This window comes from Mytilus californianus, unplaced genomic scaffold (genome assembly GCF_021869535.1).
Source record: "Mytilus californianus isolate M0D057914Y unplaced genomic scaffold, xbMytCali1.0.p SCAF_1, whole genome shotgun sequence".
In the NCBI taxonomy this organism is placed as follows: domain Eukaryota; kingdom Metazoa; phylum Mollusca; class Bivalvia; order Mytilida; family Mytilidae; genus Mytilus; species Mytilus californianus.
The window spans coordinates 43,013,674-43,038,460 of record NW_026262581.1 but is presented as its reverse complement, the minus strand read 5'-3'; the positions used below and the strand labels follow the sequence as shown (position 1 = coordinate 43,038,460).

The window sequence follows — 24,787 nt, the reverse complement described above, 5'->3', positions numbered from 1 at the left end:
ACAGAATTTCATGAAACTTTGTAGATAATAAGGTCATACTATGTAGATGTGCATATCGACAGGAAATTATGATTCAATATTTTTTCTAGGAGTTGCGCCCCTTTGAACTTATTTGCTTCAATGTCTTCTGCAACAGTTTTTCATCGCAACTCCTCTGAAACCACACAACATAATTTCATGAAACTTTGCAGATAATAAGGACATACTATGTAGATGTGCATATTGACAGGAAATTATGATTCAATTTTTTTTTCTTACACATATTTTATTTCTCCAATGACAATGTGAGGACGTGGGGTATGTGAGCGCGCTCACTAAGGTTCTTTAATTCTGTTATGTTGACGCATCATTATTGTCTTTCATATTAGAAGTCAACACCAAAAATATTCAATTCTGCACAAATATATGTCATCCTATCATTGTTTTATTTTGACTTTACGTTATGTTTCTATACTGTTTCAAGTCAAGACCAAACCACTTCAAATTTACATCGTGTAGTTTCAAGTCAACACATTGTAAGATAAGCCTCTCGTGACGTCATAATGATATAACATCGTGCTATCTTAGCTGAACAACACGTACTTTCAACTGTACGTCGTGTAGTTTTAAATGAGAATATTGTATGGCAAGCCTATCGTGATATTATTATGATATAAGGTAGTGCTATCATAGCTCAACATCACGTACTTTCAACTGTAAGTAGTGTAGTTTTAAATGAGCATATTGTATGGTAATCCTATCGTGACATTCTAATGATATAACAACGTGCTATCTTAGCTTGACATCACGTACTTTCAACTGTACGTTGTGTAGTTTTGAATGAGCAAATTGTATAATAAGCCTATTGTGACATTATAATGATGTAACATCAAATCAAATCAAATATTTTATTGTCGTATAAACTTTACAGTTTGTGACCAACATGTATTAACACAATAAACATATATACTACATACATATCAAACATACACAATAAAAAAATCGTGCTGTCGTAGCTTAACATTACAAAATTTCAACTGTACGTCGTGTAGTTTCAAGTGAGCATCTTAGCTTAACACGTTGCATCGTGTTGTTTTAAGTCAACAAATTGTATGGTAAGCCTTTCGTTTCAATATAGTATTGTAGCATCGTGTTATCTTAACTTAACATCATATGTCCTTTAAACTGTGCATCATGGTGTTTTAAATAAACAGATTGCATGATAGACCTATCGTACTATCACAATGATAAAACATAGTACTATCTCAGCTCAACATTTATTAATAACAAGTCAGCACCATACATTTAAGCTATTCATTTTATTTGTTATCACAGCAATCGAAGTGGATGACTGAGATGTATCCATCTGCAAGCTAACATCATGCAACGTCAACTGCACATCATGTTCTTTAACCCCAAAGTTACGTGTGTTTGGCATATCATCACAACATCGTGACTTATCATTATACTATCACGACTAAAGGACTTGTCATTGCAAGTCAACATTGCGCAGATTCAACTTAGCATATTGTAATTTAGAGTTAGCATTTTGATGACTCAATTCAACATCACGCTGTCTTAACTTTACATTTAAGCTTCAGCATAACGTTTTGTAAATCTCTAATATATGACAGCTGAGGTTTTCCATAATTTTCCAAAATTTCAGTTTTGAATTTCATTATTCTGTCAAAACGTGTCTTTCGATCTCAATTTCAAGTGTAATACGATTTTTTTAAATATTGAAAAGCAAAAAGAACAAAGTGAAAGAATGAGATATCATTTTAAAGAAGTAATATTGTCCTACACTTTGGTCTAAATTACGAATGCTAAATGTTATTGGTACATTGTAAATTATTTTATTTCGAAACATGTTGAACATTTTAAGTAGTGCGTCAAAAAATACACCAACACGCTAAATATATCTTCTGGTAAGGGTTAAATAACTACTTGAAATAGTTGTGGCATTGAAATACAATTCAAAAGCTAAATCTTTTTTCTAAAACATTGTGTTGGTTTTATGAAAATGGTGATAAAACGAATTTACTATGATTTTTCAAAATCCCATGTTTATAGTTTACATTGACGCCATTTTGTTCAGTCAAGTTCCACACCGACGAAGTCTGAAATTACAGGCAAAAAATGTATAGACTTCCCATTGAGATTGATTGTGCCGTTTTATACACGATTTTATTCATTTAATTTTTGTCTAATACTATTTTTTAATACTTATTCGTTATTTGATATTGCAGTTTGCCAATACTAAGCGTTGCCGCAAATTACCATCAGCTTAACAGCAAAACAGTTCCTTCCTTTTTTTCTCGCAGAGCAGTATAGTCTAGAGGTCTCAAAATATTCCTTCAGTGTTAAAAAAATAATATGTGAATTTGTGAAAGTTTTAACTGTTTCTAATTAAAAAATTTATTGCACCACGGCATAATTTAGCATATATAACAGGTGTGCTCGGCGTGATTCGTTTTTGACATGTTAAATATATACGACACAAATTAGCTTATCAATGATACATGATAGATTATACCTGCAAATTGGAATAACCCATACCGGTGTTTATTATAACACCCGTAATCTAAGTTCTTTTATCTAGATAAAATACTACACCTGTTTACTTTCTTGTTCCTTTATACTTATAATTAATAACTACTTTTCTTCACCAGTCATATTTCAAATTGAAAAGTCATTTTTTTTCTCACTTTTTGCATTTCCTTTCTTTTGCATGAGAACTATTAAAAAACTCGTATAATGTCCGATTTCATCTCATTGTTGCACACCTTCATGAAATATCAAGACAAAGAACACAATAAAAAAAGTTCTCCATAAGTAACTTTGCATGTAGTTGTATTGTTGTATTTTTTTTATTTTTTTTTTGGTATTTCATTTATTTTTGGTTTCATGATTATATCACCTACTATACTCCTCAATGTAAGTATCCAATGATCTTCTAAAAAAAAAACGCAATTAGCATATGATGAAATTTTTTTTTACACCAAGCAAATTGAAACAGAATGCCCATTCTCAGGAGAATTTTAATTCATTATTTTTATTACAGAAACATGCCCAAGAAGAAAAAATCACCAGTGTCATCTAACAGAAAATATCACTATAGAAAAAACAGATTAATACTAATACTAAACCATTACAACCAGGGCTTCTATAATTTGTTAAAAATTCAGCCCAAAAAGAACATGCATGCTTCACTTTCAGTAACTTCAAAAACTGCAAGTTCTGCTTTACACATTAGCCTTGACCATTGTTATTCAAAACCAGTACAAGTGTCTGAAGCAGAATACGACAGTGACAAAGCGGAGACCGCCGACTTATCAATCGAAAGTCAAAATGAAAATATACCTCAGCAAATTGAAGTTTTTCATGTTGAACATGTCGAAGAAGTGTTAACGTCATTTCAACAACTGAAAATAAATGTCGAAGACTTGTACTGGGGCCATTTCAAAGTGACAGTTTCAAAAGATACAATAAGCTTTTATGAGTTATATACCTCAGATTTCACATCTGTTTAACTTTCGATCAAACTGCAAGATGACTTTATACCAAGAGTACATGTTCACAATAAACTTCTACCGAATGACCTTGACATATGGAAATCCGTGCCTCAGACTTTGCAATCTGTTGAACAAATTGAAGGCTTTCTGAAAAACTTAAGTAAATATGAGGTATGCCCAGGCAATTTTGACCAAGAGTTCCAAGATATTACGCCTTTATGCTCAGCGATAACGCATCCAAAATCGCTTGATATTGCTGCTTTACGAGAACCCGACATTGGTGCTTCACATGGAAATATCAGATATACATCAACTATAAGATCTGTTAATTGTAAACTTCTTAAAATCATCAAACCAATGTCCGTCAAGATGCAAAGCATGTTGTATGTTTGGATGTAGCTTAAGGAGTATCAAATCGAGACGGGAGCAAATTAAAAATCGTAAAAGAACACCGATTCTTGTTTCTAGAAAGCCACTTTCTTGTATGTCCAAAACTGAACTAAAAGAAAAATGTCAAGGATACAAATTACAATGCAACAGACTTAAATTGCGCGTTGAGAAACTAAAATCGCAGTTGAGAACTGAAATAAATATTGTTGGCGAGGAACTTCAAGAAAAGGACAATTCAGATTTGGTCGATCTGATTGATGAATGTGACAATGAAATCAGAAAAACATATCCAGACGAGAATAGCTTCCAACGATTGTTTTGGGAAGAACAGAGAAGAAATACAACAAACTCTGTGACAAACGGCAGATGAAAACGGCAGATGAAATGGCACCCAATGATTATCAAGTGGTGCTTGTTCCTACGACACAAGTCAGCAACAACTTATACAGGTATCATGAATTTAATTTTATAGTCACTATTCGTAATGGGTTTTTGTCTCGTCTGCGACGAAAGTCGCAGTATGCGAGACATAGGTATTACCATGGCGTAAACTATTTGTAAAAAGCTTTGTATTTCAGAAGGTAGGAACCTGGATGCTCCATATCTTGTATGCATATACCTTATGTTACGAAGTTTCCGTCTGTCATATGTTCAATGTCCTTGACCTCATTTTCATGGTTCAGTGACTGTTTGAAAAAAAAATTGAGTTTTGAATTTCTCACTTATTATGAGTAATAGGATAACTATATTTGGTATATGGGTTCATTGCAACGTCTACATGTTCGTCAGACAGGATTCACCTGACCTCGACCTCATTTCATGGATCAGTGATCAAGGTTAAAGTTACGTGATTAGGTCCGATTCTCAAATACTATTAGCAGTAGGATAACTATATGTCGTGTATGGAATACTGTTATGGATACATGTCAGTCTGGCAGGTTTCATCTCACCTTGACCTTATTTTCATGGTTCATTGGTCAATGTTAAATTTTTGTGTTTTGGTCTGTTTATCAAGTACTATAAGCAATAGGTCAACTATAATTGGTGTATGGAATGATTGTAAGGTGTGCATGTCTGTCTGGCAGGTATTGTCTGACCTTGACCTCATTTTCATGGTTCATTGGTCAATGATACATTTTCGTAATTTTGTCAGTCTATCAGATACTGTAAGCAACAGGTCAACTATATTTGGTGTATTGAATGATTGTAAGGTATACATGTAGTTCTAGCCAGTATCATCTGACCTTGACCTAATTTTCATGGTTCGTTGGTCAATGTTAAGTTTTTGTGTTTCGGTCTGTTTTCAAATTCTTAAAGTGATAGGTCAGCTATATTTGGGGAATGAAATAATTGTAAGGTGAACATGTCTGTATGGCAGGTATTATCTGACCTTGACCTCATTTTCATGGTTCATTGGTCAATGATGCATTTTCGTACTTTTGTCAGTCTATCAGATACTATAGGCAACAGGTCAACTATATTTGGTGTATTGAATGATTGTAAGGTGTACATGTCTGTCTTGCCTGGGTCATCTGACCATGACCTCATTATCATAGAACATTGATAATGTTCAGCTTATGTGATACTTGTGGTAAAACCTTTATGTTACAGACTTTCAACATAGATTAAATGACAAGTAAAACAGGCGAGACATTCCAGCGTGTGCACTCTTGTGAAATTTAATTTACAAAATGCACATATAGTTTTTACATTTTATGGTTTACTTATTTAGCACTTTGGATTTCGATCTATTAATCAATGTTGAAATCAGCTAAACCCGTCATATTAAGGAATTGTATATTGAAACATACCTAATAAATTTACACCAAGCAAACTAGGCTTCATAAATGATAAATGCATAGACTTTTTACAAGTATCACTCAAAACATTTGTTTTTCAGTCCCCCTTATTTGTTGTTGTTATGTTTCAATAAATACATATAAAAATAAGGAGATGTGGTACGATTGTCAATGAAACAATTAAACACCAGAGCTCAAACAATGAATATATTATCAATTATACAGTTTTACTACGTCCGACTGACTGTTAGTGTGAGCCAAAATTTGTTCCTGTGAAAAAAGTTCCAGTGGAACTAATATCACAGGAAATATGTTCTGGGAGAACTTTTTTAACAGATGATTTCTATATAATTTGTTCCATCTCTATAAAATAAATTCCACACTTTACCTGGTGAAATAAGTACCGGGTTGGTGAAATTTGTTCCTTACCTGGTGAAATAAGTTCCGGGTTTATGAGATTTGTTCCTTATCTGGTGAAATAAGTTCTGGTTTGTGAGATTTGTTCCTCACCTGGTAAAATAAGTTCCTTGTCTGTGAAATATGTTCCACTGGTTAAACAAGTTACATGTATCTTATATACTGAGCATTTGTCATCAGTGAGTTTAAAGTTATCATTCAAGTGCATTATGAAAATAAGTATCATATCAATAATAAAAAAAGTAAAAAGTGTAAATCATCCAATTCGGATCCTGTGGAGTATAGCAAATGTTTAATTATGTACTCCGTAAAAAATATCAAAATGACATTTTTCAGCCAGAAAAGAGTAGAATAAGAAAAATCAATCATTCAGAAAAAAAAGTATAGTTAAAGATGAACATATGTACTTATTTGAAAAGGACAAAGTGACTGATGAGTTATATCAGAAGACATGTAGAAACAAAAGACACACTCTTGAAACTGTGCTATGACCTAAGTACATGTATGACTAGAACACGGGGCCATAACAAAAACCAAGGAGGAATACCACATAAAACATAAATACAAATTATGATACATTACCATCGCTTTTATTTCTTATCTTTATCCTTTAGTTACAGTCATGCCTTCAATTGCAAATGTATTCCATGCAAGCACACTCAGTACAGCACTCAGCTTGCATAACAAGAAAATGTTTCGCTTGCAATTTGTTGCAAAGGTACTTATTTTCTGTGAAAATAGGTTTGAGCGGAACTTATTCATTGATTTCTATGAAATATGTACACGTTCGTATAAAACAAATATCACAGGAACTTATTTAACTTTTTAAAACTTTTAATATTAATTGGAACAAAATTCATGGAGCTATGAATTTTTGTTACGCAACTTATTTCACATTTGGTCATAAAATTAGTTCCGGAACAAATTTTACAGTGCTGGAACATATTTTCTGTGATATTAAGTCCGGTGGAACATAGTTTCCTATGAAATTTGTTCCAGCGGAACAAATGTCACGCCGGAACAAATTTTTTGTTACATTAGGCCTTCAACAATGAGAAAAACCCATACCCTATAGCATGTCTATTGAGCTATAAAGGTCCTATATAATCATGATAATGTACCTGAAAAATTTCAATCAAGACACAAAGCACTGATATAAGGGTAACTCCCAGTTTATACTGAAAGCTAGTTCAAAGCCAACCACAAGTGTATACATTGATGATACTTCAATTGCTACTATAACGTGCAAAATAAAATACGTAAATATTATTATTTGTTCATGTTTATATTTTTATATTATATATGTTACATTGATTAGTAACCTGTAATTAACTGCTACATACTATAAAAACAAATTAATCACTATCAAAACAATTCCCGATTGTCCCACATTTAAACTTCCCAATTGTCCCACAAACATATTACCGATTGTCCCACAAAATTTCATAACTTTTTTACCTGTAATTTCAAAAAGTGGGACAATCGGGAAGACACCATTATATAAATAACACATAGCTGAGAGGGTGATAGAGCAGATTGTTACCCCGAGAAAACATTGTCAACTGAGGCGAAGCCAAGGTTGACAATGTCTTTTCGAGGGGTAACAATCTGCTCTATCACCCTCTCAGATATGTGTTATTTAATTTATTATACTAAATGTTCTGTTATTACTGTCGATTAAAATTTCAAATTCAAAGTAATAAACTATGACGTCTTGTACATAACAACCATCCGTATTTCATCAAGCGCACACTTGATCAAGCGTCTCCGTGAAGGGTAATAAGAGTATTTGCCATAGGATAGAGTCGTATTTAGTAAAGCGCACACTTGATCAAGTGTCTCCGTGAAGGGTAATAGAGTATTTGCCATAGGATAGAGTCGTATTTAATAAAGCGCACACTTGATCAAGCGTCTCCATGAAGGGTACTAGAGTAAATTAACACCCTAGTATTAGCCAATCAAAATATGGCATTTTAACGTGAAGTATAATAAAATCATATATGTATGAAAGTGACACAAAGTGACACATTATCAACAAAGTGACATTACACTGCAACATTGACTCTTCGTCTATAATGCATGTATATTGCACAATACATAAAATTACATGTATCATAGTTCCAAGGCATTCACAGATTTTTCCTTTAATACCTTTCGTAGTGATTTTTCCCCTCTGTTTGATCCCCTTTCTTGCTCAAACTTAGCTTTCACATGTTTCAAAAGCGCAAAAGAACGAATAGTGAGAAACAAGTTGATTATTAGTTCAAGAACAAACTGTTTTACCAAGTCTTCTGATTCTGCAAAAAGACTATCCCAATAATAGTGAACCATGAAGGAAGCAGTTATATGCTCAGTCATTACACTTTTTCTTAGTGAATGGAATGACAGTATTTTCATGTTAATATTCTTTTTCATTATCATTTCCATCTCTTTAATCAATAAAAAGAAATCATCTACTGGGTACTAGTATATTAGTCCACCTCAGTCCTCTGTTAATCTTCTCTAACCAGTCGTAGTGTCTCGCAACATGTTGCTTGGCAGAAGAATTGTTTGTCTTAATTAAGGACTTTAACAGAAATAGCATTCTTGTATTTATCATTTTTGTGTCTGGAACATTTTTTTTCAAAGCAAAGAGAATATATCCAGCCACTAAATATAACACCTTGCTATCATTATTACTCAATTGCAAGGGTTCAGGTGTTCTGAATTATCCTCATCTTTGAGTTGTGTTATCTTTTTCTCGATTATTTCTTTCAATACCTCTACAGAAAATTGTCTGATAAACCATGATATAAAAAGTTTGGTGAATCTTGTGAAACGGTCGACAATACATTCTGCATTATCCAACACTGTCTGAAATGACGAAAGAAACGACATGTCCATTCTAATCTCATCGAAACTTCTAAATAGTGTCTCTCTCTACCCTCCATTTAAAAGTGATTTTACTGAAGTAGCCTTGATAAACTCTGTAAGGGGCTCCCACAGGGTACCCCCCTCAGGTCGCAAGGTCGCTTTTAAATTCGTCGCAAGGTCGCGAGGTCGTTTTTAAGGGAAATGTACAGGTCGCAGGTCGTTTTTTCCAACATAGAGGTCGGAAGTCGTTTTTATATTTAAAGGATCCATTTAAGTCATTGTTGTGTCGATTCTTGTGTTATTAAAACAGGGACATATATGTTCCTGATTAAACTTTTAGTTTTAAATTAGATATTTTGCTGTGCCCTTGCTTTTGGTTGTTCTTGTTTTGTTTGAGGCCATCAAGAGATGCGGACTGTCTGTAAGTGGGAAGTTCCTGCTCTATTGAAGTTCGTGTCGTCAGCTCTAGATTTATTTTTGTGTGGCATTTAATGATCAATATGTGATGTCTTCGTGCCATTAACCCATATCCGTTCTTTTCCATATTGAGACCAAAAACAGGACTTGAACTTTTCGATTTTTCAGAACAGTAGTTTCAACCAAACATTCAGGATTTCACTAATCCAACACAATATTCATTTTGAGCAAGTCCCAAGAACTCTTATAAAATCACCGGGGATGTACAGCTGGATTTACCTACTGAGATACTTTGAACACGATCTATAGACTGATGGCAACAAGGAAATGTCTTGAAGACAGGGGTGTCCCGCTCGGCGCTTATTTCCATTTTCGATGGAACTCCCCCATTTTTACACAGTTGTTAGTCCATATCATGATAAATAAAGAGTAAGGTACAAAATTTCATGAAGATTCGACTTGAAACTTTTTAGGAAATCATCTTAAACGGAAAGGTAAACCAAAGTGTAACTGACGAACGAATGGATGGACGAACAGACCGAAAAACTATATTTACCGCAACAATGTTGTTAGGACATAAAACATGTAATTCTGATCATCAACCTTACTTGGATACATTTGTCTCTTTGGAGCACACACAGAGACGCTAGTAGCTAGTGCCCTATGCGCTAGTGATGACCATCGCCCATAGTGTCCATGCATAGTGTATTTGAAGCAATAACCCAGGCCAACTTAAATCTTTTTTAAGAAACAAAAATGGTCCAAAAATGATCATAACTTGACAATTTGATAGCTTATCAGGCTCTAGAAACAAAGAAACGAAGACTTCTAACCGACTATAGATACAAAAAGGGTCACAAATAGTTCAAAATTGATTATTGATCATTATTTGAAAACTGCATGTTGATTTAAGATGAACATCGAACTTGTACTTTATAGTGCTAAACAATTGGGAACAAATGAAATAAATCTTCAAGTGATCCGTTCTCAAGTTTTCATCTGGATACCACCATGGGACGGTCAGACAGATGGAAGTACGGACAGATACCCAACCATGTAATACTTCTCTACATCGCGCCCAAAATGGCAAGGTCGTTTTAAGCGTGGGTGAAGTCGGAGGTCGTTTTTTCCAAATTTTACAGGTCGCAGGTCGTTTTCAGAAGGCCCTCAGGTCGGAAGTCGCCTCTAAAAAGCTCGGAGGTCGCAGGTCGTTTTTGACCCTGCGGGAGCCTCCTGTAAGAGACCTGTCTTTAAGCATGTTAAGCATCGATTACTGTTGTATTGTTTGGGGAGAATGTAATAATGAAGGGATAATAAGAATATTAAAATTTTAAAAAAGAGCAGCAAGATTAATTCTTGATGTAGACCCTTTATCCCCATCAGCCCCCTTATTTAAAGAACTTGGATTGATGACAGTAGAAAATAGAATCAAATACCACAAATATTTACTGCTATATAAATGTATGCGGAAAGAAGCACCACAGTACCTACTTCAAAATTTTCAACTTATATCTGTTAATAATCCTTATGCTTTAAGGGGTGTTACTCAAGGTAATTTGATAGTTCCTAAGCCAAAAACTGAACTGTTTAAATTTTTTTTGCTTATTCTGGATCAGTTTTATGGAACGGACTACCATATGAAATGCGTAAAGTGCAAAACACTTTTTGTAAACAAATTATAAAACGATACTTGAGGCAATCCCAATATTCAGTCTTGAAATGATTGCAACTATTACTTTTTTAGAATGTATGATTTTGATTTGTAGATAATATCTATTTACTACATGCACTTTGTAACTGTTTTATATGTTCTAATGGTACATGTACACTGAACTATCATGACAATACGATTGTGAACTGACTATGTGTTAATATGTTTGCTTTTTTTCTCTTATTTTTATTTTCTTACTTGTATTGTATATGAAGGCCTCAGGGGAAGATTAGTAATTGTAACTAACTGTGTTTACCCTCTTTAAATAAAGAATTTATTATATTATAATTAGGTCTTTCCACTTTTCTGTGGAAAGACCTATTGGTTTTCTTCTGATTATTATTATTAGGTCTTTCCACTTTTCTGTGGAAAGACCTATTGGTTTTCTTCTGATTATTATTATTATTTTTTTCTTCTTCCGCCACTTTTTTCTGACGGTGCTTTTTTGGTTCGCAAGATGTCGCTTAGATTTTTTGTGTATGATGTCGAACAGTTATTGCGATTTTGAAACTGACCCTGTTTAGCCGAATACTTTTTATTGTAAAAGTTATCTTCCCAAACACTGTTTTTCTTGTGTACGCATCTCCTTCGCAACCGTAAAAGATTATGATAAATTTATGTCTCCAATTTGTTCGTTATACCCTCAGGATCTTAAGAATAATTTTGACCGAAGCGGTCCAGAAACTCTATATAAGAGTTATTTCCCCTTCTGTATTTAAAATAAGTAAACTGTAATTGTAATTGGTAAACCATAAGTGATAGGGACCTAGGGTCTTTTGATTTGAGGTCCTTGGTCCAAAAAAAAGAAAATAGGGTCAAGGTCAAAGGTCAAGGTCATTTTTAAATTTGGATTTTGGCTTATTTTCACCTCTTTTCAAACATGATATAAGATATCGACAACATATTTTTACTAAATTGTAAGTTGGGACATGTTGTAACACATACATATCGGTTTAAAGGGTACACTTACATCAAATTAGAGTTTTCTCCCCTCTTTTATTTAAAAATATGCATTTGGTGATATAACTCATGAACCAAATATAATTAAGATCTAGGGTCTTTTGATTTGAGGTCCTTGGTTGATGACCTTGAAATTGAGCCCAAGGTCATAGGTTAAATTGACGTTCTAGATTTTGACCTTTGCTTTTACCTCATTTGTAAACATGATAAAGCCATGGGACTTTTTGCATTTAGTTGCATGCCATATGACCTTGAAAAAGGAACCGGAAGAGACCCTGTGTAAACCGGAAGTAGCTATTTTTTTGTACTTTTTGAATGTAAAAGTATATAGAACCATATTTTTGGAATCAGTGTCAATTAAACAGTTAAATAATACCAGAAGTAACCTTTTTCAAACCGGAAGTAACAAATTATTTCCCTTATTTAAAAGATATGATATAGAAACCATAATTTTTGGAATCAGCGTACTATAAGCTATCATTTGACGCTGTTAATGACATTTCAAACCGAATTTTTACTATTTTCATATCAAAATACTTGTTTTTTTGTGGAAAGACTTTCAATTGTTCTCTGAACAATTGGTTTTTAATTATTATTATTATTATTATTTTCTTCTTCCGCCACTTTTTTCTGACGGTGCTTTTTTGTTTCGCAAGATGTCGCTTAGATTTTTTGCATATGATATCGAACAGTTATTACGATTTTGAAACTGACCCTGTTAAGCCGAACACTTTTCATTGTAAGAGTTATCTCCCCAAACACTATTTTTCTTGTGTACAAATCTCCTTCGCAACCGTTAAAGATTACGACAAAATTATTTCACCAATTTGCTCGTTATATCCTCAGGATCTTAAGAATAATTTTGACCGAAGCGGTCCGGAGACTCCATATGAGAGTTATTTCCCCTTCTGTATTTAAAATAAGTAAAATGTAATTGTAATTGGTAAACCATAAGTGATAGGGACCTAGGGTCTTTTGATTTGAGGTCCTTGGTCCAAAAAAAAGAAAATAGGGTCAAGGTCAAAGGTCAAGGTCATTTCTAAATTTGGATTTTGGCTTATTTTCACCACTTTTCAAACAAGAAATAAGATATCGACAACATATTTTTACAGAATTGTTAGTTGCGACATGTCGTAACACGTAAATTTTAGTTGAAAGGGTACGTAGACATTTAATGGGAGTTTTCGCCCCTTTTATATCTAATATTAGCTGTATGGTAATATAACTCATTAGCAATATATAGTAGAGACCTAGAGTGTTTTGATTTGAGGCCCTTGTTTCATGACCTTGAAATTGGGGTCAAGGTCAAAGGTCAAGGTCATGTACAAAGAGGCAAATTATGTGTTTTTGGCACTATTTAAAGAGTTTGATTGTGTTTTAATGCTTTTGTAGGTTGACATTGACCTTTAACCTTACTACTTGTTAAGTGATCTCTCAAAAGATAAACCCCATGTGTTTAGATATAGTATCTAGGCTTTCAATTCCGTTTTTGCAGGATCCAAGTGGATCCGTTCTCTGTGTCAATCAATCAATCAATCAATCAATCAATCAATCAATCAATCAATCAATCAGTCAGTCAGTCAGTCAGTCAGTCAGTCAGTCAGTCAGTCAGTCAGTCAATCATTGCATGCATGTTTCCGTCTCATGTGTTTAATACCGTGTCCAAGATTTCCTTTGTTTCTTTTTTTCGCTTGTTTCAAAAGACCCTATCCCACGTGTTTAATCAATCAACCAACCAATCAACAAACCAACCAATTAATTAATTAATCAATCAATCAATCATTCAATAAACCAACCAACCAACCAACCAATCAATCATTCATTGTATGCATGTTTCCGTCTCATGTGTTTAATATTGTATTTACATCTCTTCTGAAAAAAAAAAAATCCACATGCTTGTTTTCAGATGTTCTCAGAAACTACATGTTCAATTGACCCCAAATTTTGCAGTCAGCAGGGTATACATGTATTAAATCTTCATAAAACAACGTGGTGCAGATATCTCTCAAGAATTTTCCTATAGAAAAGAAATTGCAATGCCGTAAAAATCGCTTGCTAGTTCCGTAAATCTCAGTGAAATCCTACACTAAAATGTCCGCTCCTAGATTGAAATGCAAATCTGTGTTACAAACTGCTGCTGAAAAATGTACATTGTATGAAAATAATCGATAAACGTGTTTTAAAGTTACACAGGATCAATTAAATCCAAAGCATGCACTGCTCGTGAACTGTGATCGAAACGTCAATTACCTACAATAACAAAAGAAATACATTGTGTGTATTCCGTTGTTATACATGTTGTCTGTCCAACGTCTCCACCTAAAAAGAAATAAAAATGCTAAGTTTTCGCTATTATAAAGCGTCGTCACGTGACGCCACAATCTGGCGCGAGACAAAGACGCGCGCGGGACCTTGAATAGAATATAAACTTTCCAAACTAAATATAGAAACTTAACCAACACAATAATATGGAATCTTGTCTGAAAATGAGGACTTGGGTCCCTCCCCTCTTTTTATTTAGGGGGGGGGGGGGCTATTAAACCGGTTTCTTTCTTTTACTTGTGGTTTTTTTTTCTTTCTCTCTCCTTGTAATGTGAACAATTGACTGGTTGACGTTAAAACATGCATTGAACAAATAAAACATACAAACAAAAAAACAAACAAACTAATCAAACCAACAAATCATCCAACAAACCAACCAACCAATCATGTTTTCAGAGGGGAAAGACCGTTTACAGTTGCTTTTTTAAAGCAATTGATTTATATTTATTATTATTATTATTTTTTTCTTCTTCCGCCACTTTTTTCTGACGGTGCTTTTTTGTTTCGCAAGATGTCGCTTAGATTTTTTGCAAATGATATCGAACAGTTATTACGATTTTGAAACTGACCCTGTTAAGCCGAACACTTTTTATTGTAAGAGTTATCTCCCCAAACACTGTTTTTCTTGTGTACAAATCTCCTTCGCAACCGTTAAAGATTACGACAAAATTATTTCACCAATTTGCTTGTTATATCTTAAGGATCTTAAAAATAATTTTGACCGAAGCGGTCCGGAGACTACATATGAGAGTTATTTCCCCTTTTGCATTTTTAATAAGAAAAATGTAGTTGTAGCTTGTAAACCATAAGTGATAAAGACCTAGCGTCTTTTGATTTGAGATCCTTGGTCCAAAAAATGAAAATAGGGTCAAGGTCAAAGGTCAAGGTCATTTCTAAATTTGGATTTTGGCTTATTTTCACCACTTTTCAAACACGATATAAGATATCGACAAAATATTTTTACTTAATTGCAAGTTGCGACATGTGGTAGCACATAGATATTGGTTTAAAGGGTGCGCTTACATCCAATAAGAGTTTTCTCCCCTCTTTATTTAAAAATATGCATATGGTGATGTAACTCATGAACCAAATATAATTAAGATCTAGGGTCTTTTGATTTGAGGTCCTTGGTTGATGACCTTGAAATTGAGCCCAAGGTCATAGATTAAATTGACGTTCTAGATTTTGACCTTTGCTTTAACCTCATTTGTATACATGATAAAACCATGGGACTTTTTGCATTTAGTTGCAAGCCATATGACCTTCAAAAACGAACCGGAAGTGAACCTGTGTAAACCGAAAGTAGCAAATTTTTTTGTACTTTTTGAATGTAAAAGTATATAGAACCATATATTTTTGGAATCAGTGTCAATTAAAGTGAAACAATACCGGAAGTAACCTTTTTCAAACCGGAAGTAACAAATGATTTCCCTTATTTAAAAAAATATTGTATAGAAACCATATATTTTTGGAATCAGCGTACTATTAGCTATCATTTGACGCTGGAAATGACATTTTAAACCGAATTTTTACTATTTTCATATCAAAATTCTTGTTTTTTTGTGGAAAGACCTTCAATTGTTCTCTGAACAATTGGTTTTTAATTATTATTATTATTGTTAAGGATTGGAGATAATAGTGTTATAACATTACTGTTTCCTGCAACACATTTTGCTACTGCCATAACTTGGTTTCCATATGCTGAACCTTCTATAGAGAAATGTCTATTATTTTACATTTCCTGAAGAGTATGCTGGATGACAGTTGACATATTCTCCCAAACTTCCTCTGCCGATATATCTGCATGTACATGTATAACTCCTGTAAAAAAATAATGAAAAACATTTGTCAATTACAACTGTATATAAAAATATGACACAGGACAGAAATCACTTATACACATCATTGTACTAAGACAGAAAGTCATAATCAATTTTGAATATACATGTATAAGGGCAAATGCTAGAAATAATGCCTTATTATAAGATAAAGTCATTGCAGTTTATGAAATTGTTCATGAACACGGTCAAAAGAAGAGTTATCAAATATTAATCATACAAAGACAAAGGACATGTTTCTTGGCAGCACTAATAAGAGACTATGACAGCTAGTTTTCCTGAAATTTATTTCATCAAATATAATATAAAAAGCATTTAAAAGTTGTTTTATATATGTAACAGTTTTATAAAAGAAAAACCATAATGGTATAAAAATAAAGTCTTTTCTTAATCAATAAACTGAATAGTGAAATTTTGCCCTGCCTTTTAATTCCTGTAAGTCATGAAAAAATAAAAGTGTTCAAGTCAATATTAGACATAAATTGAAGTTCTACAGTAACACAAGGATATTTCAAATTGAAAATTTTAATTGACCAGTTGACCAGTATTTGCCATTTGAAGAGTATTGTAGTGGGTAGTACTAATCTCCCAACCTTGTGACATCTAATTTTCTTGGGGGTACAGGGTGAGACAAGAGAGGATTTTGTGACGGATGGAATATTAATTTTCACGTGTTGCTTGTTGCTAGTACCGTTTATCCAAGGATTTGTATAGTAAATCTATACTATACAAATCCTTGGTTTATCTAATTCAATCTTGTCCACATTTTTTTTCCTGCAGTTTGTTTGGTCAGAATATTTATTTACATCCTGCAAGGCTAGATTATTCAAGTTCTTCATTGGTCAGAATATTGTAATACTATAATAATATTCAATTTAACTTAAGTTGTTTCATGCTTGCACGAAAAGGTTATTTGTTTAGAAGTAAAAAAAATACCGTGATCCATTTTCCTCTTGAGTCCCCTTGTTATTATCTGGTTTATATCGGTCGTTATGTACATTTTTTTCATGGCGAGTGCGACCTGAAAGTGTTTTGTATACTTTGTCACAGTATGAGCATGTGTATGAGTTACTGTTAACGTCCTTCTCTTTCTCTTTCTCCTTCTTCGACTTTTCTTCATTGTGACTTTCTTCGCCGGAATCATCAACGCTGTCTAGTTTTACACACTGAGTGTCGTCATCATTAAAATATTCATAGCTAAATCGTCAAACAAATCATCTCCATCAAATACAAAACTTCTATTGCTACAAAGTCATTTGGCACAGTTTTCTTTTTTCGAATCCTGGAGGAAGCCATCGCTGTGAATTATTTTATTACCTTCTTTATCATAATTAGTGATATGTATAACTTATCAGAATCTTCTATTAAAATTGATAATAAAATTTCTAAATCCTTCACATTGGAAAGAGGTGTTAAGCAAGGGGATAGTTTAAGCCCTACTATTTTTAATTGTTTTATTAATGATATACATCAGATTTTTGACAATACTTGTAAACCTTTAGTCCTTCAAAAATCTGAATTGTCCAGCTTAAGTTTTGCAGATGATTTGGTAATAATGTCAAGTTCACATATAGGACTGCAAAATGCTATAAATAAACTAGAGAAGTACTGTGCTATGACTGGCAATTAACAGTTAATACTAAAAAAACTAAAGTTATGACTGTTTGGAATACATTTATTTCCCACCCCTGTGGTACACTATAAAAACATCCAATTGAATGGTACTAAAGAATTAATTTTTTAGGAAACATTATTAACTATAAAGGCAGAAACTATCAAAAAAGGGATTGAAGGTCCTATTTGCTTCATAAAGTAGATTTTCTAACTTTCAATCCATCCCTGTTAAGTTATCATGTAAATTATTTGATGTCTTTAGACCTGTTCTATTATATAATAGTGAGGTCTGGTTTATGGAAGATTATTAATCCATTTTTAAATCTTTGAAACGATCAGAACAACATGGTTCTTTTTGTGATACTTTATCTTTAGAAGATAAATCTTGCTATGAAATGATTCATAATAAATTCTGTAAATCTGTCCTAGGGCTTAAGAAAACTGCATGTAATATTTCAGCGAAAACAGAACTGGGTAGATTTTCTATGACTTCATTTATTAAACCACAAGTTTTGCTATATTTTTGTAGATTTCATGCCCATGATATTAATCCTCTGTTAAAAGAAGCCTATGAATTAAATAAGTCACTGCATAATGATGGTTTTCATAGTTGGTATACATTTACTCTAAATATATTTAAAGAAACCGGATTAAATGCTGAAGATTTTGAAAATTATGACAAACCATACAATAAAATAAAATATTCCTTAAAGATGAAGTTTAAACAGATATCACATGAAATTTATACAAAAAAGTCTTGAATAAACTTTCTTCTGTAACAGGCAGTTCAAAATTATTTCTGTATAGTCAAATAAAATCTGAGATAAAAATTGAGAATTATTTATTAAAAGAATCAAATTTTAAAACCAGACAATTAATTTCTAAATTAAGGGTTAGTGACCATAACCTAGAAGTTGAAATGAGAAGATAGAAAAATGCACCCAGAGATCAAAGGTTATGTAAACTTTGTAATAAACTTGATGATGAATACCATTTTTTTTTCTATATTGCAAACTGAACTCAACTTTAAGAGACTGCTTATTTTTAAAGATTAATAATATAAACCCTGATTATACAAATTATCAACCACTTTTAAAGCTAAAACAACTTTTAAATCCTGAATTTGAGCGTTTGACAGAAGTTGGTGACTTTATAAAGCAATCTTTAGAATTGCGAAAATGAGGTCCATGTCCATCAAAGGTTACATTATCATTTATAACTATTTTTTATGTTTATATTTGTAATTCTTCACTATCTGTATTGGATATTTTTGTATTTGTGTTTGCTTGACCCATATGGGTGTATTTTGCAAATAGAAAAAAAATATTTATCGGAGAGCTTATAAAGTGAGATAACTGGTGTCAGATTAAATGACCAAGTTCGATAACTGCTACCAGATAAGTAAAAAGTAAAATCACAAAAATACTGAACTCCGAGGAAAATTCAAAAAGGAAAGTCCCCAATCAAATGGCAAAATCAAAAAAACAAACACATCAAACGAATGGATAACAACTGTCATATTCCTGACTTGGTACAGGCATTTTCTTATGTAGAAAATGGTGGATTGAACCTGGTTTTATAGCTAGCTAAACCTCTCACTTGTATGACAGTCGCATCAAATTCCATTATATTGACAACGATGCGTGAACAAAACAAACAGACACAATAGGTAAAAATGTCAAAAATAGGGGTACAGCAGTCAACATTGTGTTATCATCTTAATCACTATAAAAACAAACAAATGTAACGAAGAAGCACAAAAAGGCATATATCAAATTTAAAATCCTCATTTTGCTTATATTATACGATTTTATTTATCTATGTAAAATCCACCAATAAAGGATGGAAGGTTTTAAGTACTGGCGTAAAATCGCGCGTTTGAAATTTGCACAGGTATAGACATAAAATAATTTTGTCGTTCAAAGTATGAGGGGATACATAAATACAGTCACGTAAAATTGATATAACAAAAAACAGACTTAACAGTAAAAGTAATATTAATAAATAAAATAATTTTGTCGTTCAAAGTATGACGGGATACATAAGCACAGAGTCACGTCAAATGTATATCACAAAAAATAGACTCAACAGTAAAAGTAATATTAATAAATAAAATAATTTTGTCGTTCAAAGTATGACGGGATACATAAGCACAAAGTCACGTCAAATGGATATCTAAAAAAAACCAGACTTAACAGTAAAAGTAATAATATGAGGCAGGTGTTACCTGTGAAAGGGGACGAAGTCGAAACCTGTAGAATACTTTACGATATCCCGTTAACAGCAGATTTATATATACAGCTGTAGAAACATTTCTTGCAATTCCCAGCATAATTTCTGGTGAGAAAGTAACTCAATTTAATAAGAAAACAACATGACTTATACATTAAAAACAGAAGCATATATTACATATTATTAGAAGTATTATACGTCTCAGCAAGGATTAAGCACCCGGGCATCACTGTAGGTGAGGCTTTTCATTACTAGATACGCTGATCACTCTTTAACCGAGGTTAACTTATAATTATCGAATCTGGCAATACACATTGCATGGTGTGAAAAAAGACATAAAACATAATAATTATATAAAACGTCTATTAAACTATTTTCACTTTATTAATAATTTTTATAATGCATATGTAAATTGATATCAATCGATAATTTAGATAATCTGATGATTTTGGTTGAATTGAAATTCTATTAAAATGTTAAAATCAAAATATATGCCCTTTATTTATGCAGAAGTGTATGTCATCATACATTTGTTAATACCTTTCAAATTCTATGGAAGTCTCGGTAAAAGCTAGCCATTTACAAAATTACAAAGTATATGATGCATTTACAGTGAACCTATAAAAAGATATAATACATTTTCAATTATAGAGGTATTATATTTTGATCGATAGATTGACTTTTAATACAGATATTGTAAACAAAAAAAATCAAACTGAAAGGGTTACATGGATAGGTCATGTTACGTCAGAATTACTGACTAAACCACGTACCTGCAAACTACTGGAAAAGAACTGCATGTAACACAGTGAGTTCCCTTATGTACAACAATTATGAGTTATGCTAAGTGCACAAACACTTGCGAAGTCAACCTGTAGGGTAAATTCTCAAACTGCATGGTTACATCTGAGATTCCTATAACCACTGATATAGTAATCTCAGGTTACATTGAACATGTGGAAGGTGATATGCGGTACTATTGAATCTGGGTGCCGAACATGTCAGACACTCTACCACCAATACAATAGACAATAACATTATTGAAGCTTGAGGGCTGCAACTAAATAAAACTTGAACAGTTCTGTGCTTTTTATATAGTCCGGCAGCCAATCTCTTTTGCATAGTCTTTAACGAATAGAATATTCAAATATTAAGAAGATGTGTATGCCAATGAGACAAATCTCTAGCAGAGACCAAACGACGTAATGACATAAAAGTTAACAGCTATAGGTCACCATACGCCGTCAACAATGAGCAAATCTAATACCGCATAGTAAGCTTTAAAGTGCCCAGAAATGACAAATGTAAAACAATTCAAACTAGACAAACTCACAGCCTGATTTATGTACAAAACTATAAACGAAAAACAAACATTATGTACAACAACAAACAACCACTGAATAACGGGCTCCTGATTTGGGACATGCACATACGGAACGTGGCGGGGTTAAACATGTTAGCTGGAAAGGAAAAACTATTAAAGTCAGTTAAAAAGAGCTTAACTTATCGATACATAGCATAAAGTAAAATTAAAGTATTTTTTTTTTACCTTGAAAACACTTGACAAGCAGGTACATTTAGTAGGTAAGATACCAGGCAAGCGGATGAGAAAGTCAAGTTATCATGTACTAATTCAGATTGTTTAACACCAGAAAATGTCATGAAGAATTCAAGTAGTAATTCCACTTTGTTGATTTCTGCCAAGTACTCGAAAGTCAACAAAAAGTCTATACAATGTCACGAATAGCTGATATCAGTAAATATCTTTTAAAAACGTACAGAAAAAAGTTAAATTACCTGACGTCGTACTGCAAAAAAAAAAAAATCCCAAACAAACATGTCAGGGCCTTTTATAGCCGACTATACTGTATGGTTGTTTCTCATTGTTAAAGGACTATTTTTGTTAACATCCACTTCATTTGAACTTTGATGTATAATTGTCTCATTGGCAATCATACCACATCTCCTTATTTTTATAAACATCTGAGAAACGTCCCACTCTAAAACAGTATAGAAATTGGCATAAGTGTTTCTACTTCAATTTAAGGAATGACTGTAATATTTTTTCTGTCTATGAAGAAATAACATCAAAAATGCGGTGCACACTGAATAACCCGCGTAGCACCACATTTGTTTAGGTTATTTCGAATAGACAGAAAAAAATATTACAGTCATTCCTTATAATTTAATTCTAAAAAGGCGTGAATCATGATAAAAAAAGTTGTTGACGTCACGGTCACATGACAAAATTATGTCTATGAGCTGATAGACAAAACACTTTCGGCCAATCAGAAGACGTGTTACATCCAAAATTAGATTATATATACATAAGAGCAGAAAAACCCTAACAGTGGTCATGAAAGTATCTTATTTTCTTGCTTCAGACCCTTAAGCTCTGATCGAAGATTGTATAATTCATTATACATCATATATCCTTCTGATGCATGCCCATTGAGAATTGGGTTTGCAAGTGGCTGCAGTGAATGTAGCAGGTGATAACATAAAACCATTCATTTAAATTTATGTGACAAGGGAAACGTTGCTAGACTTGATATATTTTTTCTGTGTTCACTACATCGCGGTACAACACTTTTTACTAATAGATCTGGTGATGTGAAGTTAATTTCTCTTTTGACTTCTCATTGTTTCATTTTTTTTAATTTTTTTACTCTTGTGATGCTAAGCCATGCATGGAGAAAACAAAAGTTGTGTCGATTCTGCTCAAGACCTGTAGGTACATTATGAAGATATGTAGATGTAAATGACACATTCCATGTAGAATGATTTTATAATTTAAGATAAAATAAATCTATGTCCATAGTTATTTTCAATTTTTCGTTTAAATGTCGCTTCTTTTGGCAGTAAGTTTGTAACTAATAAAATTATTAAAATATATGAAAAAGAAAAGTTGTTCTGTGATTGAGTTCAATTTTTAAAATCTTTTATAAAAAGGTACGATTTAAAAATATAAACGTTTTTGTTTTTTTGTTTTTTGTTAATTAGCTGCGTTTAAAAAATTACCCCCATTAATTTGCACATGTACATAGATCCTAGACTCGATTAAGGAAAATCAAACAAGATCACCTTAATTTTTTTGCCATTTATTCTGCGCCTCTTGTCCATTATTCTTGATTCCTTTTCGAAAACACATTAAATGAAATAATAAGAACGATTTTAAGTTAATTTTCCTGAAGATTATACACAAAAAAGTGAGATCACTGGTTTTAAAAAAAGCCTATATGTTCGGATAACAGAACATACAAAGTCGACTTCTTCTTATGGTATCCAGTTATCCGTCAGATTTTTTATGATTACTAACTGCTTATTACGGATCTTTGCCTGATTGATCAGCGGTGAGTTTCCCCAGAGAACTCAAGGAATATTTTAACTTCAGAATCTGTTGGAAAAGAAACGGAAATACGGAAACGTTTCCGATGTTGGTCCTATTGTTAGGGAATTTAAAAGTTGTGACGTCATTTGCAATGTAAACAAAGAAAGTACGCTATCATCAGGTAACGTTTTTTATCACATCAAAATCTGAATTAAAAAATTGTACATTTAAATGGTAAAAAGGACAGAAAACGCTGTTATTTTAATGTTAAGAAGACGTGTTGCTATGAAGCATCGACTAGTTTCGAGTTTCGAGTTGTTAAGGAGCGGATCTGTATCATGACCGACAAGTGTTAAAATGATCATCAATCAGGGCGATGACCTATTGACAACTGTTATAATAACTTCATACATTTTTGAATCTTTATGTCTTTTCTTTAAATATCAAACGAAAAACAAAATAAAATTAAAGAAAAGTCTACCATAAATTTAAAAAGGACATTAAAAGGATACAAATCTAATTGTTATTGTGTGGTTGTCCATATTCTTTTTGGTATTCATAATTTTTATATATAAATTTTCGGGAAATCGTGTGACTTACATGGCATCTTCCGTCAGCAGAACTGGAACTAGACTGGTACCCGACCGTTATTGAAATTCTTGTATATTCCGAAGGCATACTGGATATTTTACGGAGGGAACCACCCTAAACTGGAACAGGGAAAATGCAACTGTTGGAAGTTAGAAAAACGTTTACGATTGTGATTTTATTAGTGTATTGATTTTTTATGTTGATTTTTGGTAGTTTTATTGATTTGCTTACTGTTATAAGGTACGTCCCCATAACATTTTACTAAAATCCCAAGCCTAAACGATACTGGAAAAGATTTTTGCGCAGATGCGAGAAAATAAAAAAGTCTGAAAAAAAAAAGTTAAAAAAAAAGTTAACGATTTTGAGTTCATTAGTACAATGAAAATTTCCCGAAATTTTCCCGAGTTTTTTTTTTTTTATTGATTTTCTACTGTAATAGGGGACTTCGTCCCCTTATTAATAAAGATAAATAAAAGAATACTATAACACGTTATTAAGATGATAAACAACGTCAGTACGCAAAATCTATAATTCAAGACCATCGTGTATTATTTGTGAAGTTGATACGGAATATTTAATAAACAAGTTTTTGGTACCTTCCGATGAACTTTTTTAAAAAAAGGACGAGACGTTCTTTGACATACCCCTGGTTCATCAACTTTCTGCTCAGACACTGGTGACGTTTTACAAAGTCTGAGTAGGAGCTGCAAGCCAGTTAGAGCGGCGGGGTGTAATTAACGCACCGCCCGAAACAGAGATGCATCACAAAATTTTCTTTGATGTCGGCCGCGTTTCCATTCCTTGCAAGGTACGCACAT

At 32.8% G+C, this 24,787-nt stretch overlaps 1 protein-coding gene across 1 annotated transcript in view; it reads left to right on the top strand.

The window, feature by feature from the left end:
* Positions 1–24,787, top strand: part of LOC127720910 (uncharacterized) — a 435,560-nt gene that overhangs the window by 398,811 nt on the left and 11,962 nt on the right. The gene's annotated exons all lie outside the window — the stretch shown is intronic.